The sequence below is a fragment of the Canis lupus genome, chromosome 7 (assembly GCF_048164855.1).
Source record: "Canis lupus baileyi chromosome 7, mCanLup2.hap1, whole genome shotgun sequence".
Classification (NCBI taxonomy): domain Eukaryota; kingdom Metazoa; phylum Chordata; class Mammalia; order Carnivora; family Canidae; genus Canis; species Canis lupus.
The window spans coordinates 14,599,486-14,606,398 of record NC_132844.1 but is presented as its reverse complement, the minus strand read 5'-3'; the positions used below and the strand labels follow the sequence as shown (position 1 = coordinate 14,606,398).

At 39.1% G+C, this 6,913-nt stretch overlaps 1 pseudogene; it reads left to right on the top strand.

Moving 5' to 3' along the window:
• The first annotated feature begins 332 nt into the window (after positions 1 to 332).
• On the top strand, positions 333 to 1,375 carry LOC140636232 (COX assembly mitochondrial protein 2 homolog pseudogene; annotated as a pseudogene).
• Positions 1,376 to 6,913: the final 5,538 nt, after the last annotated feature.

The window sequence follows — 6,913 nt, the reverse complement described above, 5'->3', positions numbered from 1 at the left end:
CCCGACTGAGAAATAGGAGGCCTTTGAGTCATGCAGGTGCGAAAGAAAGAACCTGTGTTGCCAAGGACTGCTTTACCTCGGGAGGATGTAGGGACCCAGGGGTCCAGGTGAGGTCGGGCAGCCGACTTTCACATTCAAACAATTCTCTCCTTCTGCTGCAGGTCAGCTGAGCCTCCAGTGAACACTCTGGGGAAAGATTCATCCTTTCGAGGATGCTGATTAAAACTATGGTATTTGAGGCCGGGGCCGCTGGAGCCCCGCAGGGTCAGCCGTGGAGGGGGAGGCCTCTCTGGTGACGGTGGCTTCAGCTGGCCCGGTGTGGCCGTGGCCGCAAGGCGGGTTGCCCTGCTGTGCTCCGTCACCTCCTAAAGATGCATCCTGACTTATCTCCACACTTGCACACTGAAGAATGCAACGTCTTGATTAACTTGCTTAAGGAATGTCACAAAAATCACAGCATTCTGAAATTTTTTGGTCGTTGCAATGATCTTGATTGGGAGATGAGAAAATGCTTGAAGAATGAGTACATGGAAAAGAGGACCAAGAGCAGGGAGCATGGCAATGTGATGAGAAAAAGACTTTTTAATCCCGCAGAGGAATCTGAAAAATAAATTACAGGCTTACCTTGTTTTATTGTGCTTCGTTTTATTGAACTTCGCAGATAATGCATTTTTTTCAAATTGAAGGTTTGTGGCAACCTGGAACAAGCAAGTCTATTGGCGCCATTTTTCCAACAGCATTTCTCACCTTGTGTCTTTGTATCACATTTTGGTAATTCTTACAATATTTTGAACTTTGTAATTATTATTATATTTCTTATGGTGACCTGTGATGTTACTATTGTGATTGTTTTGGGGTGCCACAAAGTGTGCCCGTATAAGACAGTGAACTTAATCAGTGTTCTATGTATTGTGACTGCTCACCAACCAGCCATTCCCTTGTCTCTTCCTGTCCTTGGGCCTCCCTACCCCCTGAGACTCAACATATTGAAATTAGGCCAGTTAGTGATCCTACGATGGCCTCTAAGTATTCAAGTGAAAGGAAGAGTCCTTCATCTCTCACTGTAAGTCAAAAGGTAGAAGTGATAAGCTCAGCAAGAAAGGCATGTTGAAAGCCGAGATAGGCTGGAGCCAAGTTGCCAAATACAAAGGGAAAGTTCTTGAAGGAAAGTAAAAGTGCTACTCCAGTGAACACACAAATGGTAAGGAAGCAAAACAGCCTTGTTTCAGTGGTCTGGATAGAAGATCAAACGTTCCCTTAAGCCAAAGCCTACTCTAGAGCAAAGTCCTAGCTCTCTTCAATTCTGTGATGGCCAAGAGGTGAGGAAGCTGCAGAAGAAAAGTTTGAAGCTTGTAGACACTGATTTGTGAGGTTTAAAGAAAAGAAGCTGTCTTTATAACCTAAAAGCGCGTGGTGAAGCCGCAAGTGCCAATGTAGAAGCTGCAGCAACATCGAAGCAAGACCTTCCAGTACTTTATTAGCAATAAAGTATTTTTTAATTAAGGCATGTACATTGTTTTCTAGACATAATGCTATTATACACTTAATAGACTACAGGATAGTATAAATGTAATTTTCATACGTGCTGGGAAGCCAAAAAATTCATTTGACTCGCTTTGTTATATTTGCTTTACCGTGATGGTCTGGAACCAAACTTGTAGTATCTCTGAGGGTTGCCTGTATACTTTCCCTGGATGCCTTGGCTGAGAGAAGATGTAAAGACTATTGGTTGATAACCGAAAGAATCTTACCTGATTTGGTCTCCAGAATCCTTTGACTGGAAAGTGACCCATGAGAAGTCAAGCCATGGAGAAATACAGAAGCCCTGATTCTGAATATTTGTTGGGTGGAGTCTTGGTTACTCTCTCTCATCTGCGAACACACCTGACTTCCAACATGTCTCTTCCCTTTGCCAACGATGGGCATTTGCTTATCTCCTTCAATAAAATAATTGGTTTTAATCGTAAAACAAAAAACAAAAAACTATGGTATTTGAAAGTTCTCCAGGGACACACACAAACTCAACAAAGCATGGGAACTGCAGGACTAGAGGCTCTGAAGCAAACATTGACTATTTCAAAACATGCTAGATGTGACTGGGAAATAGACTGGCTTAGAGTTTAGATGAAAACAGCTGGAAAAATCTGGATTCCCCCTTCATTTCCCTTCTTTCTAACCCGATTCTAATTTTTTTTTAAGATTTTATTTATTCATGATAGACAGAGAGAGAGATGGGGGGAGCAGAGACACAGGCAAGCTCCATGCCGGGAGCCCGACGTGGGACTCGATCCCGGGGCTCCAGGATCGCGCCCTGGGCCAAAGGCAGGCGCTAAACCACTGAGCCACCCAGGGATCCCCCCGATTCTAATATTCACTCTATTTTTAATGGTTTCCTCCACCCTCATCAACCTCATGATTTGGATTATTTTAGAAAATGTAGAAACAAAAAATTAAAAATATGTACTTGTGTTCTGGTTTACTCTTTTCCTATTCTTACCTCTACTCTCTTATTCTTATCTCTACTCTCTTTTTTTTTTTTAAAGTGTATTTTCATTTATTTATTCATGAGAGACACACACAGAGAGAGGCAGAGATACAGGCAGAAAGGGAAGCAGGCTCCATGCAGGGAGCCCAACATGGGATTTGATCCTGGGTCTCCAGGATCATGCCCTGGGCTGAAGGCCGCGCTAAACCACTGAGCCACCCGGGCTGCCCTCTACTCTCTTTTTAATTCAGTTTTCCTCTCTGGTCCCATCTGCTTTATGTTGTTCAATTTTTCATTTTCTTTTGCTGTCTCCCTTTTCTCTGCTATTGATAGACTTGAAATAATCTCTTCTCCATATGAATGGAGTTATTCATGGTGGCTTTTGGAACACTCTCAAGCTCAAACACCATTATCATTCCTGTGAGTGCCTTCGTACCTGTCACCCATGAGTCACAAATTTTGTTTTGGATATATTTCATTGTATCCATTTGCAATATGAAATGCAGGGGAAAAGGGTTGACTGTAAAGTGTCATGAGGAGCCTTATTTAGGAATGATGGGAATTTCTATAGCCTGATTGTGGTTATATAACTATATGCAGCTGCCAAAACTCACCAAATATATATTTAAAATTAATGAATTGTATTCCACATCAATTATACTTCAAAAAAAAGTCACTAAAAAAGTAAAAGTAAGCATGTGTTTTTGACCATGGCCACCTTCTCACTTAAAGTTGCCATGTGGCATAATTGTTGCTTACACATTTTTATCCTCTCAGGCTTTTCGTCTTTTCTGAGAACCAGTGTGTGACCTATGGTGTCCTTGTTATTTCCCACCCCCCATCCCAGAGAACAGGCCCTGGAGCATCTGCTCATCCCTGCTCTCAAAAGTAATCACAGCGTACGCATCAGAGTGAAAAAGGATAAGACACAAATACCGTGGTTTCCAACTAAGGCCTTGTAAATAATAACATATCTTTAAAAAATATCAATCAAAATGATAAAAATAGCCTCACTAATCTTGGTGTTTTCCATTCAGCTTGACCAGCTGCTGAAAGATGGCAGCAGTCCACAGTCAGATTTTGCTATCTGAAGGTGCTAGGGTCCCCTCTAGTGCCAACCATGGCCTTAGCATCTCAGGTTGGTCTTTATCTTTTAGAAGGAAACCTAGAGATCTTTTCCCAACATTAATGCTATGTGTATACAGCAACCCATTCATGCATTCTAAGGCACAAGTGAATCATAATAAAAAAGGAGGGATTACTTAACATCTTTCTATTAGTGAACATGAAGCTACAGCAAAGAATGCCCCTTTTCTTTTTAAATTATTTTTTCCAGCTTTATCAAGATTAAACAACATATAGCATTGTATAAATTTAATATGTATCACATGATTTGATATATGCGTATATTGCCAAATGATCACTGCAATAAGGTTAGTTGACACATCCATCACCTCACATAGTGATTTATCATTGTTTTGTGTGTGTTGAGAAATTTTTAGATCTACTATCTTAACAGCTTTCAAATTTATAATACAGTATTGTTAACTGTAGTCACATTGCTGTACACTAGATCTCCAGAACTTATTCATCTTGCATAACTGAAACTGAGGGGGAAACTTGAATTTTGAAGCTTGAATTTTTATAGTGCCATGAAAAAAACAGATCCCAGGGCAGGCCTTTAAGTAAGAAGGTCATTGCCTATATCATTCATTATTTTTATATTATTGACTATTAATGAGATACAACTCTAATGAGAATGCCAATCATATTCTAAATAAAAACTTTCCTTTGATTAGCAAAGCAAATAAGTCTCCTTGCAGAGAATTTGGACTTTAAGGAAAGGTGCAAGAAAATGACAGAAACCATCTGTAATCTTAGCACCCAGACACAATCTATATCAACATGTTGACATATTTCCAGGCTTTTATTCTGTGTGTGTGTGTGTGTGTAGCTTGTATTAAAATTAGGCAAAATTAATTTTATTGTATGTTTTAATATGGACATTTCTCCATATCCTTAAAAAGAAAACTTCAAATATATAAATTTTAGAGGCTTCATATTATTCTATTGTATGAATGTATTGTAATATATTTAATCAATTTTATATTTTTATATATTTAAATTTTTTCTTTGAAAATACATAACATATGAAATAGTTTTTGGTGAGTTGTTTTCTTTTTATTCATGTACCTTTGCTAGGTATTTATTTTTTTAATACCTCATTTGATGTCTAATGTATAGACATCAAAGGTATATGAAGGTACACCTGGAGGTATATGAACGTATGCCTGGAGAGTATACGTTCGTAAATTATTTTAAAATGTCGATTGGTTTCAATTTTGATTTTAGAATGCATATAGTTTGTTCGTTTGAACGTACAGATTGAAATTAATACAAAGAACCAAAAGAGGTACTATTAAAGATTACATGCTTTAATATTAGAGCGCCACCTACTGGTGTATTTTAATATGGCATCCAAGGCCACGTGGGTGGCTCAGTGGTTGAGCATCTGCCTTTGGCTCAGGGCCTGATCCCGGGATCCTGGTATCGAGTCCCGCATCGGGCTCCCCGCAGGGAGCCTGCTTCTCCCTCTGCCTGTGTCTCTGCCTCTCTCTGTGTCTCTCATGAATAAAATAAATAAAATCTTAAAAAAATGGCATCCAACAGACTTCAATTAGCTCCTATATATTTATAAAGTTACTGTAGGGCAGCCCTGGTGGTGCAGCGGTTTAGCGCCGCCTGCAGCCCAGGGCGTGATCCTGGAGACCCTGCATAGAGTCCCACGTCAGGCTCTCTGCATGGAGCCTGCTTCTCCCTCTGCCTCTCTCTCTCTGTGTCTCTATGAATAAATAAATAAAATCTTTTAAAAAAAAAGTTACTGTATTTGAAATATGACTGTGGTTAAATTCTTTTAGTGAGCATTAAAGCAATTAGAAAAAATGTCATAAGCTTAGATTTTCTTTTAAAGTTCTTTATGTCAATAAAAATATCAATATTTGCAGTATTTCAACAGTCTAAGAAATGGAAAATCTCATTTCTTGATATATATTAAGTGAATAGACAAAGAGACAAAAGATAAATTGAAAATGGGCGTTAAGGGGATCCCTGGGTGGCGCAGTGGTTTGGCGCCTGCCTTTGGCCCAGGGCGCGATCCTGGAGACCTGGGATCGAATCCCACCCACATTGGGCTCCCAGTGCATGGAGCCTGCTTCTCCCTCTGCCTCTGTCTCTGCCTCTCTCTCTGTGACTATCATAAATAAATAAGTTTTTTAAAAAATTAAAAAAAAAAAGAAAATGGGCGTTAAGGAGGGCACGTGATGTAATGAGCACTGAGTGTTATATGTAACTGATGAGTTATTGAAAACAACATCTGAAACTAATGGGGTACTATATGTTGGCGTATTGAATTTAAGTAAAAATGAATGAATGAGTGAATGAATGAATAAATAAATAAAATTGAAAAGTTAATAAAATATATATGGTGAATGAAGCCACCAGGCCCAGAAAATTTCATGGGTAAATTCTAACAACTTTTAAAACAATAGATAATGCTATGCTATTTAAGTTATGTCATAGCAGAGATGTTAGAAATCACCTCTTTGATTTTATAACTCTAATAAACTGTAATATCAAACTAAAGAAGGATGTACTACAACAAGGAAAACTCTGAGCAATCTCATTTAGAAGCATAGTCCTAAAATATTAAATAAAATATTGATATACTGAATGCAGTAGTATTTAAATAATAATTGTATCATTATTTTGATTTTTCATTTATACCGTACCACTCAAATTTTAGAGTCTTAAATCAATAATCACTTATAAGCTGGTGATTCTGTGGGTTTGGCAGTTTGGGCCAGGATCAACTGGACAGCTGTCTTGCTAGTCTGACCTGTAGCTTCAGGCTTCTGGTGGCTCATCTGGGGCTGGGAGGCCTCGAATGTTCTCCATCACTGGTCTGGCAGTTGGTCTGGCTGTTGGCTGGGTCTCTCTCTCTCAAGTGGTTTCTCATCCTTAAGGGCAGAAAGAGAGTAAGAGCAGAAACTGCAACACCTTTGGAGGAGGTGTAGATTTGGAAATCACACAATGTCCTGAGGCAACAACAAAAGTTGGTCAAAGCAAGTCGCAAGGTGGCTGAGTTTCATGGGATGGAGAAAGAGACTACCTCTTAATAGAGAGAACGATAATATCACATGGTAAAGGGATGTACATACAAGAATGGGAGGAACTGTTGCAGCCACCTTTGAAAGCAATCTACCAAAATCATTAGATGAGTTCATCTTTGTAAAACACTGACACATAGTGTTATATAAGTATGTAAAAAAAAGGAATCAGTCCATCTAGTTCCAGGAATGCAAAGAGAGTTTACCATTAAAGCAATCTACTGATTATGATTTTGTGGGAAAAAAACACCCCTACCTCTCA